Source organism: Passer domesticus, chromosome 6, assembly GCF_036417665.1.
Source record: "Passer domesticus isolate bPasDom1 chromosome 6, bPasDom1.hap1, whole genome shotgun sequence".
Taxonomy (NCBI): domain Eukaryota; kingdom Metazoa; phylum Chordata; class Aves; order Passeriformes; family Passeridae; genus Passer; species Passer domesticus.
The window spans coordinates 40500012-40518720 of record NC_087479.1 but is presented as its reverse complement, the minus strand read 5'-3'; the positions used below and the strand labels follow the sequence as shown (position 1 = coordinate 40518720).

At 42.3% G+C, this 18709-nt stretch overlaps 1 protein-coding gene across 8 annotated transcripts in view; it reads left to right on the top strand.

Moving 5' to 3' along the window:
• Positions 1–18709, top strand: part of TSPAN18 (tetraspanin 18) — a 186220-nt gene that overhangs the window by 87699 nt on the left and 79812 nt on the right. Inside the window, exons 1-2 of one of the 8 annotated variants that reach the window (XM_064424920.1) lie at positions 256–387; positions 1921–2023. The exons of 6 other annotated variants lie outside the window; for them this stretch is intronic. The gene's annotated coding sequence lies outside the window, so the exon portion shown is untranslated. Of the gene's footprint in view, positions 1–255; positions 388–1920; positions 2024–18709 lie in introns of those variants that run through there. One more of the 8 variants, XM_064424924.1, reaches the window with a different exon arrangement.

Here is an 18709-nt window from a genome sequence, read left to right as displayed (position 1 = left end):
GCTTATCTTGCTCTGTGGAATTCGGGAAAGGACATGTCCTTGAATTCGCCTGTCTGGCGTGCCCAGATTTTGTATTTGGGAGTAATGAGTCTATTAGAGCTGCCCTAAGTGACTGCCGGGTATGAGACACCTCTTGCCAGGAAATGCAGTAGCCATGCTTTTGTTTAAGGACCCGAACAAAAGGCTCTGGATGCTTAATAATGTGCAAATTTGGGTGGGTGGGATGTGGAGAAGGTTAATAGGGCAGGCTAACAGAGGAGGAGCTGAGTTTGAGAGAGGAGGAGAGGAAAGACGAAGACATGGCAGCAGACAGAGAGAAGCAAAACAGGAAAGGCAGCCCCTTTTTGCAGTGTTAAAGTTAACTTAATCCCCACTGAGATTTTTGGGGTAAGTGTAAGCTGTGTCTGATGAAATAATATTTTCAGCCATGGCTGTGTGAGAGGTCACAGTGCAGCTCCGAGGGCAGTCGGTGTGCAAGTCTGAGTGCTGTGTAAGTGCTGTCCAGACACTGACCCATCACAAGGTGTGACTGGCTGTGAGAGTTGCTTTTGTGGGTGGGAATTCACTTTGGGTCAATGCTTTACCTTTGCAGAACTCATCTTAGCAAGCTGCCTGTGATTAAATTTTTCTTGTCATGCTTGGGTCTGAGGCTGGGCTGTGCTTTTCTTGAAAAGAAAAAGCTGAAGTGGGACGAGTTGCTCTGGCCTGGCATGGGGGGCACAGATCTGGAATGGTGAATGGTTTGCTTGCACATGTGCTGCCTCTGTGAAAGTCTTTTAATCCAAAAGATGACAAGAGCAAAGGAACAAAAGAAAACGTTCTCAAAAATAACATGAGATAAGGATCTGGGTAATTTGCTTTTTATTTTGCTCACGAGTCCCTGGAGACTTCTTCTTTTAAGGGAAGAAATGCAGCTTTCAAGGTCGAGTTGTTTTTTTTTTTTTTAATATGCTCCCCCAACCCCTCCCACCCCTCCCTTTTTCTTCAGACTTCAAAGGCAGTCAGCTGAGAGCTTCTTAGGAATGTTACATCTGTTCAGAGTAAACGTGGATTGGTGGAAATTCTTCCTCCATAGTGTCTGAAATTTGTACACAAATTTTCTTGAGACTGTGGTAAACAAAACAGAACCTCAGTGGGGTCAGGACTAAGTGGTGGGCAGTGGTGAAGTGTGAAAATCCAGCAAGTGAGAGTAGTGTTCTGCAGAGACATTTAATTTAGACACAAGTGTGTTTTTTTTTCTTGATGCCATAATAGAAAACAGTTTAATGTCTGTTCCTTTGAATAAAATTGTCTCAGAAATTGAAACTGAACAAATGGACTGAAATGTGAACAAATGCTTGGCCACTCCTCCTCAAACTCCTAGCTTGTGCTAGCTGTGTACCCGCTGGCATACCTGCCTTATTTTGCTTTCAGTCTTCATCTGTGTATCGAAGAGTGAAAGCAAAATTTTGCTTTTTGTGTCTAGTGCTTGGTCCTTCACCATCTGATGCAAAACCTATTGGTAGTGGAGGGGCCTTAGATCAGGGACTTGATATAACACAGAAAATGTCACTAAGCTTGACGGATACAGCAGGTGGGTATAGGAATTGGACTTAGTTAACACTGCTTTGCCTGTTATGGATGGGAATTTACTGCTGGTTTTGATGAAAGCTGGCCAGTGGCATTGCTGGGAACGTTTGGAAATCCTCTCCACAGTAGGACTTACGGACATGATCAGGTCCCAGACAGCCTTGTGCATAACTGCCTCTTCACATCACAAAGTGTAACTGAACTGTAAATGGTTTTCACACCAATTATTTCCCTCTTGTTTTTGAATAGAACTGGGAGGGGGGTTGTTTATCCCATTTCCCTGGTGCAGCTGAAACTCAGAGCAGCAAGCTTGTGCTGAAGCTGTTGTTTCCTCTGCATGTTTCCCATAAGGAGGCCAAGGAGTGTGAGATTTGTGATTCAGTGTGTGGCTTTGTCACATGCCTATCCAGGCTGAAGATGATAGAAATCTTGGTGCTATCTCACTTCAGGTTGGGTAAGTATATTATGTTTGTTGCTTTTGCGGGATTTTCTTTTAAATTAGGCTTCTTAAATGAAGAGCAGCAATATTTAAGCTTGTGTGTAAATAAGCAGAGAACCCTGGCTTCATCTTGTCTAATCTGTTTAACCTTCATCAACCCAAATATTTACTCTAGGCATTGAATATCCAGGCAGTGTAACTCTGATGCTAAAATTCATGCCCTGAGAATGCTGTAGATTGACTAATCCTGCAGAATTCCCCAAATCCCTGTCTGCATAAATAAACTTCCTATACTAAGGATTATAACTAAATGCCATGAATTCAAATCAGAAAAGCAGAAGTACGGCAGTTGGCCCATTTTTTCTGCTGCTTACTTATGTATTTTTATAAGGTTATTCATCTTAGTCTAAATAGATGTGTAAAGAAAACTGCAAATACTGGAGCACGATGCTGTCATATACTGCATGAAGAAAGTTTAACCCTCTGCCTTTTATCAGTTTTGAAATAACCATCAGCTTGATTTACCCAGACTGTTGAAATTGTTATTCCTTTTGGGTATGGCATTGCTGGTGAATCTGTGGTGGGGTTTTTTTTGTTTTTTTTTTTTGTCTTTGACCTCTTCCTACAATGTAAAGAGTTCATTAAACAGTACCAGCTCCATTGCTGAGGGTGTCCCCATCTCCTCCACAGGGACATTCCCGCAGCTGCAGAGGAGAGCCTGCAGCATGTGGATTTACCAGTGTTAAAGCTGACATTTCAAGACTGGTGCGCCGTGCCCACTGCAGGCAATACTTACAAGACTCCTGTGTAAACCTGTTGGTATAGGCATGGTGCAAACAACCTTCTCAGCAGCTAGGCTTCTGTCCTGTTACTGTATTAATTATCTGTCTTTGTGAGATTAAAGTGCAGACTTGTTTGGGATCTTTATCTTGGAGAAGTTCTGTTAATATCCCATCATGTTGCCCTGTCTGTTACTGTTCATTGTTCCAGACATGTGAAGGCAATAAACACTCTGGGGACAGGAGTTAATTTGGCTATTTCAAATGGAATAACTAAAAACAGTGAGATCAGGTTACAGAAGTGCAATCAAAACTCTTCATGGAGGACTTCACAACAGCATTGGTCATTAGGTTCATGAGAAGCTAATTTGTACTTTCTGAGAATTTTGAGAGTAGGCTTAAAAAAATTAAATAACACAGGAGCCGGCAGGATGGAATTGATCCATATTGGCAGGGAAGGGTCCCAGTCATTTACTGTTTTTTGCTTACAAGATTCTAACAATTGGCAACTAGAGGGAACAAATTGCTCAGCTGCTGCAATATCAGGAATATGTCTAGCCTGGGACCTGTGCTGTTCATGGCCACTGGGTCCTAACAGATAATTCTCTTTGCTGGAAAAGGACTAGTAGGGGAAGAATTTCACCTCACTTTACTTGCCAACAGGCTCCATAGGGAAATTCCTTCTCTGTCCCATGCTGGGTTAGTCACAATTTAACAGTGTATCTGGGTAAGAATCACTGCAGTTAGGCTGTTAATCTCATTTCTGTCCTCAGATAAGATTGTTATCAGAATAATTGTCTGTTTGCTCCCCCTTCTGAGTCTAATCAGAGTGGATTGTGCCAGTACCTCCTGGGGCAGAGGAACTTGGATGTTGATTGCTCTCAAAAGAAAGAGAAAATCCTCAATATATATTTAATGTAAACTTCAGTTTTGTTAGATGTTCACAGGAAAATCATCTGGAAATAACTTGCTCAGACGTGTCTTGGGCTTTTCACAGCAGTATATTTGTTCTGGTTTAGAGTCCAAGTTTAGTCAGGCAAGTGCACGTAGTGCATGATGTGGTGAGTTTTTCAATAGATAATGCTGTGCACCAGCAAAACTGGTATTTTCTGAAGCCCTGGGACAGAGCAAGTTCATGTCTGCAGAGAATGCCTACTCTTAGGTGCTCCAGCCAGCAAATAAATCTGAACAATTAGTGCTTTTCCCCTTATTTCAAAGCAAATTGCAGGAGTGGGTGGATTTTGCTGGTGGGTATAAGGGAGACTCAAAGATATTAACTTTTCATAAAGCCTTCAAGTTAGGACTAGAACTTGTCTCTTGATGTGCTTACCTGAGGAAATGTGCTCTTTGGTCTCTTTGTAGGAGTGAGCAAACCACAGGTAATGTAGCACTCCAGTGAGATACAGAAATGGTGTGTGCTGCCCATGTTAAAGGGTGAGAAAATTGACACAGATAGACCATGGGCTGCTATGGAAGTTGCCAAAGCAGACTGTGTAGAAAAGGTCTGTTCCAGAGCCAGCATTGCTAGTGAGTGCTCCTGATTTCTTGTCTGGATTACCATCTCCCAGCTCCAATCTGGATTACCATCTCCACCAGCACTGCAGGGAAAACAAGACATGGACCTGCCCTTAGTGGAGTTGCTGCTGTAGAGATGATGTCTGGCTTGATCAGACCTGTATCCCTGGATAGTTTGAAGAATCTCTAGAGCTTTCGAATGAGATACCTAAAGCAAGCTCAAAGGGCAGGGGTATACAACTGCAGAGAGTGCTCAGAGCTGCTGAACTTGCATGGCTTGTGTGTGAGAATTGCTGAAACTGTCTGATTCAATCAGGTTTAAAGGATGTTCAATGAAGCAGGTTCTTTCAGGCACAGGCAAATGTCATTTTGGGAACCTTGAATTTGGTACAGCCACAGCTGCTGCTAGTCTAATGTGTGCTTAGTGTGGATATTGTTTGAAAGTTTTATTGCATATTTTGCTGCTTCCCACTCCATTAGACTTCAAATCATTAATTGTAGTGGTAGTTTCATGGCTACAGTGTCCCTTTCAGCAGAAAATGTACCCACTTTCCATTTCCCGGATGACTTAACTGATGTCGCACTCCTTTGTACAAAGAGAGAAACAGACTTGCAGAAAGAGAGGAAGAGAGATAAAATGAGATGGAAAAGCTGTTTTTACCTTTGCCTATATTGCACTGAAGAGATGCTAGAGACAGTGTTTAGAAAAGTGCTTCTGGAAATGGAAGTAATACAATGACATCAGGACAACCAGTAAACAGACCCTTAGATGTATAGGATGGTATGGCCATCCATTTGCATCTCCACACAAAGCTGCAATATCGACTTACTTGGACCTAGCTGTGGTGTGTTTGACTTGGCCTTGCTGAACATGCCACAAATATTAGTGTCCAGCAGTAGAGCTTGTGGTCTTGAAGGCCCCTTTGTATGGTTTATGGCCTCATGCTAAGGAATTTTTTTTTCCCTTTTTCCATTACATGTGTTGCTTCTTATGTTTTCTTGGGGTTTTGTTGGTTTTTTTGTTTTGCAGTTATGTTTATGTTTTGTTTTTTCACTTGAAGCATATTTTTGGCACCCCTTGGTCCTTTAATGGGCTCTCATGTTATCAGACACCACAGCTCTACATACATTAACTGTGCTTTGTTATCTGGATTTCTTTGTGAACCATTCATATTCCAGGATCTTGTCTCCAGCTGTTCTTTCTCTGTAATGATCCTGGGGAGAGTGTTGTAATTTACTCAGCTACTTCTGCTGGCAGAGCACTCTGGAGCCATCCCTGATTGGATGCATCTCTGCCCATGTTGCGGTGTTGAGGGTGAAGTTGCACATTAAGGAGCTGTTGGCTGATTTATGAAAAGCATGCTTTTGGAGGCTGGAAGCAGAGTTCTCTGGAGGGGTGGGTGAGCTGTAGCCCCTGCCTGCTCCCTTTCTCCAGCATTAGCCCTGTGCAGTGCCCACAGCTCAGCATTAACCCTGTGTCTGCTCCCTCCCCTCCCTCAGCTCATGGCTCCATCTGCCCTCTTTAATGCTCCCTTCTCATCTGGCACCCATGGTTCTGTTTATTCAGTCCATAGTAATGATTTTTGACACCATAACTTTAAATATCTGTCTATAGCCCCTTCATGCTGGACCTTGGACTGACCCACCAGTTTTCAGAGTGGTGAGTCACAGTTACTCTTTAGCAAAATTACAAGGCTGGTCTTTGAATCCTTTAAGGTACCCATCCCTGTCTAATCCAGGCATTCTCTGGTAAATGGGGTCTACCCTGAAAATTTGTGGAAATACTTCATTAAACCAAACATTAGCAAAATAAGTGGAGCATGAACCTATCTTAAGTTACTACTATGGCTTCTGTCAGCTCCCATAAAAAGCTTTTCTAGACTCTATTAACAAGTGAACACAAGAGATGTCACCGAGCTGTCAGGCCCAGACTGTCAGCCTGGCCTTGCCATGTTCAGGAATACATGATGTGACTGAGGAGTTCCTCCATCAGAGTTGATCTGAGGACAACTCTCTCCCTTGACGCCTCCAACTGCTATGCTGCCTTTCAGTAGCAGTTGGAGATGTTGAGATAGTTGAAAATTCGCCATAAAAACTAGTTGTACTTAGCTATAAGAATAGGCATGCACAGTGTGAATAGGGGTAACAAGTCTTGATAAGCAGTAGTTTTAAGAGAGATTACATAGAGAGATTTATTGTTGAGGCCAACAACAAATCCATGTGGGAAGCATAGTATGAAAGGGCAGAAAATAAAACAATAAGAAGAAATATTTTATTTGCAACCTCTTAGATGTGTTGCAGGGAGATTTTTCTCATTTTGTATGGTCTTCATTTGTCTATGATAATGATCTTTATTTGGTTGGATTAATCCTCAGAGGATCTATGTGAACTATAGACTAGTTTTATATATATATATACACCATTTCTGTTAAGGTGGCTCTAGCTTGGAACTTGGTAGAAGAACTACAGCTGATTTCAGTGAGAGCTGCAGAAGGCACTAGCCTGCTTTTGAAAGGGAACTTCAGAAGAAATTATTTTGTGTAGGTGGGCACTTGAGTCCTACAGCACACTTCCATCACAGAAGCTGCCTTTTCCCCTTAAAGCATAAAGGTCAGGAGAGAGGAAATAAGTTTTTAACTAATTACAGGGAGGCAGCCACAGCACATGGGAAAACACAGGGAACAGAAAACGGTTCAGGTGATCTAGAGAGTCAGGATTCTTTTGAAGTGAAGCCAAATGTAAACTTTCTGCTTACAATGTGTCATGGTCTTTCCAGGGCAGAGTTCCTAGCCTTGCTTCCTATTAAGTGCATAATGTTGTGAATATTTAAGGCTGGCTTGTGCCTTTGGGTGTTTCTCAAATGACAGATGCTAAAGAACCCTCCTTTCTTCTGTTGAATACTAGAAAGGGGCCCAGTTTATCTTGTTTTTCCAGATTTATTTCTCTTCCATTTCTTGCAGCAATTTAGGTCTGTTAGTAGTATCACACCAGTGGTGAATCACAGCACTGGCAATATTTGAAGCCCCACAGTTCACAGTTTGCTCCTAGTGAATGTCTTGTCCACTTGAGCTCTGTTGCAAGAGAATTGTGGCAGAGGAAGTCTAGTTGGACCCCATCTTCCTCCTGTATCCTTCTACAGGTGGGATCATGATTGCTGCCATTACAATTAGTACTGAAGTCTCCATAGGTTAAACACCATACCTAGAAGTTTCAAGTGAAGCTCTGGCTTCTCAGAGACAGGAGCGCTGGTAAAATGTGGCTGTGGGTCCCAAAAGCATCCAGCTTTACCTTGGACACAATTTGTAGAAGAATTCTTCAGTAGTAGGGAGAAGACCAATGCTCTGCCAGACTTCTGAATTAGAAATGCTGGACTAGAAGTTCCCGAAGAACCTTTCAGTAAGGTCCCTGATTCTTCCAGTAATTTTTGTGCTCTGTCTTCAGCTCTCGCTGCCTTTGAGACTTGTACCTGAACAAAGACTTTGGTCACCCTGTTCAATAGTAAAAGTTGGCAGCTTGGTTCCTGAATGGCTTTTTGCTTCATTTTTGCTACTGCTTCCCATCATCAACAGCAGTAAAGTGCCATGGGGTGAAAATCAACACTAATTTGGAAGTTAGATTGCTTGTGTAATAAGCTTCTCTGTTATTCTTTGGCAGGAGCAACAGCTAAAATAAATTTTTACTGTCACTTCTGCATGGGCCATGTACCAGCGTCAAAGTTAATCCCTCAAAATTATGTTCCATTATAAATCTCTCTTCATAGATGAAGTGAGTGCAATTAGGCAGAGAGGTCCAGAACCATTATCAAACAAAAAAAGCTCTGAAGGACAAAACCAGTCTCCCTGTGCATCACAAAATAATGTAACACCTTGCCAGTGACCTCCAGAAAACAGAAGCTCCTTGGCCACAGTGCTCTTGGGGCTTGTTTGGCAGTGAAAATATGTTCTGAGTTGACCAGAACTGAGTTCCACCTTTTTGTAAATACAAGGTGTAGCATCTTAAGAGGAATTTGAAGCAATTTGTGTCAGTTCTCTCCTATTTATTTTCTTCTAATAGCACACAGGATGTTTAATGTCATTATTCCTGCCTGAGCCGTGGGTATTCAGAAAAGATCATCAAGACTGAGTAATAGGCTGAAAACAATCCCCAGCATATTTAATTAGAGATTATTCTTTTGATGTTTGGGTTGATTTTGAGGTTTGTTTTTTATCAGGTTACTCTTGGGTAACCTTCTGTATACAGAACAAGTTCCCTGCTTTGATGAATGTCAAAGACTTTCAAAGTTTAACAGTACTGGTGTGGTTAAATCACTTTCATTTTTTAAGTTTCATGTTAAATTCTTTTTCATTAGAGAAAATGGAAATACCCCTTTACTGTAACATTCTCTGCTCTGGGCAGGGCTGTACAATGATGGACTTCTTACACCAAATTTAGAAACCCAGTTTAAAATTTGTGTCTGCTGAAAGAACTTTCTTCCCCCTTTTTATAAGTGTCTTAGTTCCTGGGGGTAAGGTTTGGTCTTTTCTCTCTTTTCTCTCTTTTCTCTCTTTTCTCTCTTTTCTCTCTTTTCTCTCTTTTCTCTCTTTTCTCTCTTTTCTCTCTTTTCTCTCTTTTCTCTCTTTTCTCTCTGGTTATGGGGGTGATTTTTGTTTATTTTTTGATTCTTGTGTTGTTTTTTTTTGTTTTTTGTATTGTTTGTTTATTTTGTTTTGTTTTTTCTTCTGGAATAATCCTTAAATATATTAAATTAAGGTGCATTTCTATTCTTAGGGAACACACACTCTCTTAGTTCCTGATTGGTTTTTTTTGGAGTGCTGAGCTAATGCTATCAAGTTTACATTGAGAATGGCACTGGCTATGCAGAGGAGTGAGAAGTTTTTTCCAAGGTACAGTAGGGAGAGTGCCCTATTAAAAGTCCCACATGTGTGTGGCTACATGTATTGAGTATTATCTACCCTTTTCTAAGTGTGAAGCTTTAGAGACATTGCATATCCACTATAAAGTCATTCAACTTAACATTACTCAAACTTTTAAAATCAAAGACGATGGTAATATTGTGTGTTACTTTCTGTTCACTACAAACATTCTGAAAAGTTTTACTTTGAGCAATATCTAGTATTTCAGTTTGAATTTGGTAGAATTCATTTCAGAAAATCTGCAAAAATGTCTCTCTGCTTACATGGCAGTCCAATATGAGTTACAATGCCAAGACAAGGATGAGGTAGACATGCAAAGCTGCATTCAGTTTTTGTCATAAAAAGCTCAACACAATAATCTGGTTTGCCAGAGAAAGCCCCTTTTTTTGTTAATATCTGGCCTGTTGAGCAAATGTGGGAAATAAATTTATAAATGAGAATGGCTTGCACATGAAATACTTACTATTCTGCACATCCGTCATCCATCAACTTGTTAAATTCAAGTGTAATAAAGGTCTGCTTGGCGTGCTCTTGGCTCTGTTCTAGCCTCTTCCATAGCAAGAGGATATGTGTGTCCTCCTCTTAACTAACTTAACCTTCAGAGGCTCAAGTCTCCTTCAGGCTGCTGTGTCCTCTGAACTGGGCAAGCAAATGTCACTGATCCTTGAGAATCCAGTGGCTGCTCACTCCAAAAAAAGCCTTCTTGACTCCTCTTGCTGTGTTTTGTCAAGTACCAGGGGGAGCTTGCAGCATATGATTACAGCCTGCAGGTGTTCTTCTTCATTTTGACTATGAGTTTTCTCAAAGTGTTTTCTCCAAGCATGCTAAAATGTCTAAAGAAAGGGTCAAAGTTCTTTGTATATTAGAGTAAAATTGGGTTGGAGTTCTTTTTCTGTTAGAGTAAAACAGGGCTGAGGTCACCACCCAGTTCTTACTGTTGTCAATTACGACTTACTGCATCTTTTGTCAGCTGCATGTGAGAAAAGTGTAGATAAACTAACTGGGGTTTTTGTAGTTGATAAAATCTCCAACTGAGGCACTGAACTACAGAGTAAAAAGCCGACTAACAATGCACTGACGTCAGGCTGCCTTGATGTGACTGAGAGAGTTTTTGTCTGAGAAGACAAATACTGGAATAAATCACTAAGTGGGTTTTAACCACTCTGGTGGTTTTGGCCTGGTTTCTGAACTTGGATATAGACAAAGAATTGCAACACAGCATCTCATTTTCAATCTGTTTTTACCAACCAGCAGCAGGGTCCTGTATGTGCTGCAGTCTACCAAGACACAAATCTTGACAAGGTCCAAACCAATTAATTACAGTTGATCACTGATGCTGGAATATGGGCCATGGTTTCCTCCTGCTGCTGTACCAGAACAACTCCAGGCTGCTATTTGGGGTGGCAGAGAGAGTTCAGCTGCCTTCCACACCAGAGAGCTTGAGTGGTGAATAGCTTTTGTACACAGAATCCATCGTCTCTCATGAGGGATGTGACTGTGAAGTAGCTGACTTCTGAAAACAAGCTTTCTGCAGATACTTTTTTCCACCCAACAACAAAGGTCTTGTTTGAGAATGCTTTTTGGCTGCAGTCTTTGCGACCCCCCTGGGAAATGCACTGTGCATTTGACTTGCACTCACCAATGGAAAAAGTGAAAGTAACACAGCTGTAGTGATTTACTATGAAGTTTTGAGGCTAATTGCCTCATATGTTTAATTAATAACTGACACATTCTGTCCCTCAAAGAGCTTGGAGAACTTCCATCTGGACCCCTAGTGATTACAGCCTGGAAGCCATCCCTGTAATTAAGGAGCAGGCTATAGGAGGCCTGTTCCCATTATGGGCAATTATTGTGCTTGCTACTTTTCCCCTCCTTTCTTACAAAAGGACTGAGAAAATAGGGCTCAAAGACTAATCTGACATAAAACCCTGACTAAAGAGGTGCTTTGTGCTACCCTATGGTAGAGTGATGGGTTATGTTTTGGTGCCAGCACTCTTTTTTCCAACAGTCTGTCAGGGGACAGGTTCTCCAAAGAGCAAAATATGCCTTACACCAAACTGAAGGACATCTTGGTCAATACTAACTGCCAGAGCAAGAAGAGGATTTTTGCAAAGAACCAGGCAACTGAGTATTTCTACTCTTACTTCTCTATCTCTCTCTCCCTCCCAACTCTAGACTTCCACTAGATTTGACAGCTGCTCATCTGCAGACTCTGGCTAGCTCAGGAGCCCTCAGAGTAGAGGATGCTGTGTCTTTAAGCCTTCCATACAGTGCTGAAATGTTATGACAGAGCATCTCACAGGGGGATGCGGTTTCCATGGCAACCCCACACTGTAAGATAAGCAAACTGGATTATTTTTTTTCCTGAGAGGTTCAAGAGCAAGGAAGGAATGAGGCGATCTGTCAGCAGGCAAGACTTGAAAAGAGGAAACCATGTTCATTAATCCTGTAGCCCTGGCTGCTTTGTGTTTTAATTAGAGAATGTTATTATGGCAGAAAGCATGGGCACCTCACCCTGTTATGGGTTTTTGAGGACTTTTTTGTTTGTTTCTCTTTTTATATCTCCAATTAATAAAGGGGGGAGGTGGCTGGGGGGAAGGAGGAGGAAAGAAGATTTACTAAGGCATAAAATGAAATAAAGAGCCTCAGGATCTCTGTTCCAGAGCTTGTATCCCAAGCCAGATATAGGAGGTAGTGGGAATGAATCTGCTGTTCTCAAAGTGAGAGTACATCTTAAATTATTTTTTTTCTGGCTTGCTGCTGTATTTAGCAAAAATGGAAATCCCCCTTACCCTTGCATCCTGTACGTGTAACCGTGTGGATGTGGAGTGAAGTAGGGGAGTTGTGACTTGGCGTCTTTCACAGTCTGCCCAGAGGCATTATATACATCAGCACTATACTGCCTTCCCCTGCTTTGGTTTTGGGGTAGTTGGTAACTTTGGGATCACTAGTTACCCCTACATGAGAAAATCCTCCACTTCCCAAATGTGTGAGAATTCTCACTTGTGAGAATGCAGGGCACTGTGCATGCTATGAGATGTAAGGACAAGGACAGACAATGCTTCAGCCCATCCTGAGAAGGCAAGCTCCCAAACAAGCATCTTAGTAATCAGATAATATCTTGGTAGCAGCTAGTGCACCAGCTGGGTAGGAAACTGTGCTGGTCTTGTACATGTGCTGTGCGTAGGAGTTTATTATGGAAAATATTTTGACAACCTTTATTATTTTCAAACACTTGTATGTGTCACCAGAAAATTAGAGTTAAAGTAAATGTTAACCCAACAGCAGTCTTGTCTGCATAGTTTCCATGTCCATCCCTTATGGAGTACTCCCTGCTCCTTTGCAGGGAATAAGAGCCCAATCTTCATGTGTAATGAAAAGAAAGTTATTCAAATCCTTTGAGAAAGCAATATACCAAGAGCATTCATTTCTACTTTCCTATAAGCAGCAGTATCCCAGTCTGGTTTTCAGGGGCTGGTGCTTACGAGGAATTCTTGTAAATGTAGTTCTCCCTATTTTCCTGTCAATGTCTTCTTCAATGTCCTTGAAGAGTTCAGCAAAACAAGGTGCAGAATCAAGAGGGCCTAAGAGCCTCAGAACCATTGTTCTGGATTTGAGTATCTCCTCCCCAAGATAATTTTCTCCTATGAGTATGATCCAAGTAGCAGGAATGGTTGTTAGCAAAGTCTGAATTTGTGGGCCAAGCAAATGTGATACCTTATGTGGGAATTCAGGGCTAGGGCAGAATGATACTTAGACCTTTGTTGAATGAGCCATCAAATGCTCTAATTGACAATAAGCAGGGTTACAGGAGACTGCTCTCTTTATTCCTTTATTTTTGGCTGCACAGACAAATCCAACACCTTGGTGTTGATATCAGCTTTATTTGATGTTTTGAGCTAAGCTGCCCAGAGATGAATTTTTGGTTGTACTAATAAAGAAACTGCTTTTGACAGCTTAGATCAGTCGTACTTCACTGCCAGCCAGCACCAAGTGGACATGTGGCAGGCTGGGTTTGTGATCCTGGTGGCTGGGGCAGAGTTGGCCAGCACAGCTTTCTCTGTCCCTTGCCCCTCCTCTCAGGACCTGCTGGACCTGCCTGTGCCCTACCAGAAGAACCCCTCACACATCTGCTGCCTAATGGGGGCTTCTCAATTCACACCACCCTGTGGTCTTCATAATTTGCCTTGGCCTGAGTGTTGTTAAACCCTCGAGCATTGCTTGGGTTTGTTGTCCCTTGAGGCACTGCCAGATCTGAATCACTGCCAAACAAAATTATTCCACCTGCTTCTTGGCTCTAAGCATTTAATCACCCAAGCCCAGCAGAGTTTTGTTTAGAGAACAGAAATAATTGTGGTGCTGCACTGGTTCCCAGCAGAGCTAGCAGTGTCCACGTCACCTGGTGAACTGGGGAGTGAAGGAGTAGCTGCATGCCTTGTTTCTGATGGGAATATTTCTAGGACTTTCATAGGACTCTCCTGGGTGTGCCCCAGCCTTTTTGGTCAAAATTAGTGCCTCTGAGTTTATGGTGGAAGAGAGCAGCTGGAGAGTATTAGGCTGTGCTCCAAGTATGATTTTGAGCAGGCCAGTGCCTCACAGCTAAAGCTAGAGGTTTTAACCGATTATTTGCTGACTCATCACTTCTCCTGGTTTCTTTCCCACACCATTTTAACTCCACACCCCTCTTCCTGGAGATAATGCATTACTTGTGCATCTCAGCAGCTCATTCTTGGATAATTCTTCTAGCTAGTTCTGTTTCACACTCATATCTTCTCTCAGTTTTGCCCAGCACCCCAGAGGTATCCAGAAAATGGATTTTTGATGATCTAGATGTATCCCTTCCAACTCAGTATATTCTATGATTCTGTAGTAGATAGATTTCTGACCATGATTGAAATACAATATCTTTTAAATCAACTAATGCTATCCATCCAAACTTTTTCTTCCTTGACTGGCTTGCCAGCCAAAATTCCTTAAACAAACTCTTCAGGAAAAAGGTTTTTAAATTCTTAAGCCCTTCTTTCTTACCTTCTTCTGGTGGTCCTGAATTAAGTCTGTGTACCTGCACACACTAAGGAGCACAGTGCTGTTTTAGGTTCTGTCACAGCTAACTTGGAAAAATTTTGCTTACTACTATTTGCATGCTATCTTAGCCTGGAAGTCATTTAGACTTAGAAACACAGAGTTCTTCTACTAATAAAGAACTGTCTCCAAGAGGCTCGTTAGTGGGGCTGCTGGCAGGCGCTGCCCTGGGCACACAGAGACCAAGAACATGGTTGCAGAGTGGAAGTGCAGGAATTTCTGGGCAGCCAGACCTCTGAGCTCTGTTCAGATTCTCTCTGTACAGTCTTCAGTTTCCCTGGCTCCTAAAAGCATTGCTAAGAGAGGATACACATAAAATATTGTGATCCTGGTGCAGTAAGGGAATGCACAGTCTTGAAGAAAACTTTTCTGCCATATATTTTGTATTTAATTTCAACACATGCCATAATGGTACATCCTATTTACATTCAGGTCTGTTTTAGACATCCAGCATAATTCAAGAACACTGTAGCTCTGAATGCATGCAATGAAAAATATTTTCATACTCTTTTCTACAAAATAATCCTTGGGTCTGTAGTTTGCCAGTTTGTGGTAGCTTCAAGGCTTTTCCTAGACTACAGAAGTTTTTGAAAAAGGAAAAATGTCTGGGAGTTGTATTTATGTTCTACGAGTCCTTATAATGAAAGAGCACTAATTTCTTTTAAACCTCTCCAAGCAATTTCCCCAAAATCTTCCCTGTCCACAATAGTTTGTTGAAGCTTGTGTGCATGTATCTATGCTCTTTAACAACACACTGAAGAAATATTTTGGTGCTAGGACAAGCCAGGACCACATATTAAATTAGATGAAAACAAATAGGTTGATATGTTTCATGACATAAATGAAAGATGCTTTGGAAAAAGCAGAGAGGCAGTATTCCTTGTGGATAAGGTCTCAGCAGGAAAACATGAACAGCAAATGAGTTTATTATTGAAGACATGTACATCAAAGTCAACTTGACTGAGAAACTTTTTGGCCTAACCGACAGTTGTTGTCTTTGCTATTATTAAGTGTCATATGTTGGTGAACAGCTAAGAGAACAGGATATTTTTCCCATCTAGAGTTTTTAAAATCTGATGTAAATGGTCTTGGTTTCAAAACCCCCTTGGTCTTTGCATTAAGCCTGTATGACTTAAGTGAACCCTAAACCTCAGGCCTCTGTCTGGGGGGACTTTCAGTCTTACAGGGTGGTGGTGCACAGCCACAGAAAGTGGGGAGGCACCAGCTGGAGGAGAAAATAACCTCAGGGTCTTTGGATTGTAGGTTAGAGAAAAAGAAATAGAGCATTTCCTTAAGACAAATATTTTCTTTTGACTATTCCAGTTGATGACATTTATAGGGGGAAAAGGCTTTCTTCAGACAGAGTGGAGATCAAGCGTTTGTCTGTATTGCCTTCTCACTAACATCATACCATGCAAGTTTTTGAGACAAATTTATTTTCTGCAATTAAAAATAATTAAATAAAACCAGGAACTGATCTTCATTTTCCTGCTGCTAGAGCCTGTCTATGACCAGGACAGAGGTTTTAGATTTAGAAAAATTCTGAGACTTTTCTTTCTCAAAAACTGTTCAACTTGAATTTCTATGTCTTTGGGAGGTGCAGTGAGGAAGGGAGCCTGCCCAGTTTCATGCACATTCATTGATTACAGCACTGTAGTGCTCAGCTCTTCCCAGACGTCTAAAATCATTGTAAGTAATTGGGTTAAAGTCAGAATTTATCATACTTAGTTAGCCCAGATCTAATCGTTCTTTCCAGAATTGTTTGCTGAATCGCTTGGCATGTCTAACCTTATCGGCCCCGTTAACTTCTTATCCCCATTTGACAAATCTAATCTGTCTTTACTTCTGCAAGGAGAGAGACAGGAATCATTAGAGACTTCTGTGTCTTGCTGTGCAGCCTGCCAACAGGCATCCCAGAAATGATTGGGAAGATGCTTGCAGCTGCTGGAGAATATTTGGAAGGGTTTAAGGTTTAATGGGCATGGAAAGTAGGGTTTCTTGTCAAGATGGTTTACTCATTTACTCATTTTTATCTGTTTTAAAAACAGAAAGTCTGCTAAAGTTAACAGATGTCAGCAGTCAGAGATTGCTACATTGAGCCTAGGGCGAAGGGCATAGATGGTGTTCTGTGCCTTTCACAACCCACGCCATTGTATCTTGCTTGAGACACTTTCCTCTAAGCTTATAAAATCACTCTTGGCTCTAGTTATTTTCTGAGAGTATGACTGAACCTCTTTACAGGAAAACACTTACAGTGTTGTGCCTGAGTTGCACACTGGGGACCTGAGATTTCCCTCCCTCACAAAGCAGAAGTGACACCACCAAAGCAAACGGAGCCACAGGGTTGTGAAACTGAAGTCAGCAAGCAGAAATCCAGCCTGTATTCTCTAGTGTACACTCATTGCTGGCTATTTTTGCTATGAGAAATTTTTGTGAAAAGGAGGGCAGGGAGGAGATAGGAGTATGCAAGGCCAGAAAGATGTTCTTTGAGGATTTTAAGGAGTTTGCAAGCCCCTGCTGAAGAGCTAATGTCTGCCACAACTGGAAGAAGAAGTTGGATGTCCTCCTCCCCTGTGTGTTTGTGTGCATAATTTTACATAATTCATGTTCTGATGCATAATGCTGTCATTTGCCACCCTGGCTTCTGGTGTGCTTGGCTCGGCTCAGTGAGTTGGAGGATGTTGTTACCCTCAGATGGAAAGGAGGCTCATCTTCTGCACACACTCAGTTCAAGGCACCTTTACAGGGTAGCTGTCCATGCACTGGGTGTGATGGTCAGTAAGTCCTTGATTTTCCACACTGCCAGTTGGGACTTTAACTTTCTGTGTGGTTCAGCCTGCTCAGAAAGGCGAGGGCTTAATGACTGGTTCAGATTTTCAGAAGGGATGTTTGCCCGGATGCGAGCATTTCCCCCGAGATCGCTCGTTCACAATGGAGCTCTGCGTCAGCCTAGGGCAGGAGGCCCCAGGGATGGAGCCTGGCCAGCAGCGCTCGGCCCTTCCCCGCGCCGCCTCCCTGCCTGACTTGGCATCCAGAGACACTGTGTGGACCCAAACGTAAACCTGAAATCACAGCTTGAATGTAGCCTCGAATTCAGCTCTGTCCTGGGCTGCTGACTCTGCTGATGGCTGTCCTCTCTCGGGGGGCTGTGGCTGGCCTCAGACAGCCCCCTCTGGTATTTCCTCTGCAGAGATATGGGTGGGGCAGAGGCCCAGAATCTCTTCTTTTGCTGCCTAGAGGAGCGTAGAAATAGGGAATACAGTGTGTACCTGCTCCACTACTGGCTATCTCCCCTTTGACTGCACTTATGGAGCATGCCAGGGCTGGGCTATGTCTCTTTCTAACTTTTAAACTGACAATTTCACACTGTTGAGATATCATATTGATGCGGCTGCTCACAGGCTCCAAAGGGCATACTCCCCTTCCAAAAGATGCTGATGGGGATAACAGCCACTCTCCCCAGCCTCTCTAAAGTGCCTGGCAGCCCCCATGGTGCTTGTGCTAGGAGAGCAGGCAACAAACTCAGCTGAGTTCTGCCTAAGCTGGCTAGGGTGAAGTGGCATAAAGCTACAGGAGGACCTGGCCAGTGTTTCAAATTCAGAGGCAGCATATAGGATGATAGATAGAAGAGAAAGAAGGAATTGCCTGTGGAGTAAACCCAGTGTCTTGTGAGAGAGTAAAAACTTCAGGCTTTTCAGTGAACTTCATCCAGACCTACGTCTCTCTCTTTTCTTTGATCTGGGCTCTCCTTTACACTATGTATTTGAACAAAGACCAAATGGGGATAGAAATCTCCTTGCATTGCAGGATACTTTCTTTTTAGTTACTCTGCTATCCCTTTCTGCTCTCCATGAAATAAAGTCATTAGATGTTTTGCCTCAAAAACAGAGGAATTTCAATATGTGGGGTTTACAGCCATGTTGATTCAGTGTAGCTGTTAGCTACACCTGAATGATTCCCACAGAATGGGAAAAACTGCTGGCCAAAGGAGACTTTGTGTTCAGGGACAACAGGAGGTTGTTTGCATTCTGACAGCATCATACTGATGGATGTTTGTAGCTGTGGTCTGGGCATCCAAAAATTACATCCATAAAGGATAGATCTGATTGTTAGAACCAAGGAAGCTATGGAGAAAATTGTAGCAATGTAGTCAGCTGCTGTGGCTGCATACACGGATGGATCTCTGCTTCCTTGAGCTCCCTTAAGTGGGAATTGAGGCCAGTTTCCTTTCAGTAATGTTTAAAGCACTTCCCTTGGGGTAGATTTTCCCTTGCGTTCATTCTTGTGCACACATTATTAGAGACTTAACATCTTGGAGAAAAACCCAGGTCTGTTTATTCCTATCTACCCTATCAGAGGAAGTCTTTAGCTCCTGCTCATCTGTGGCCAAGAAGTGAGAAGTTTTCTTTTGC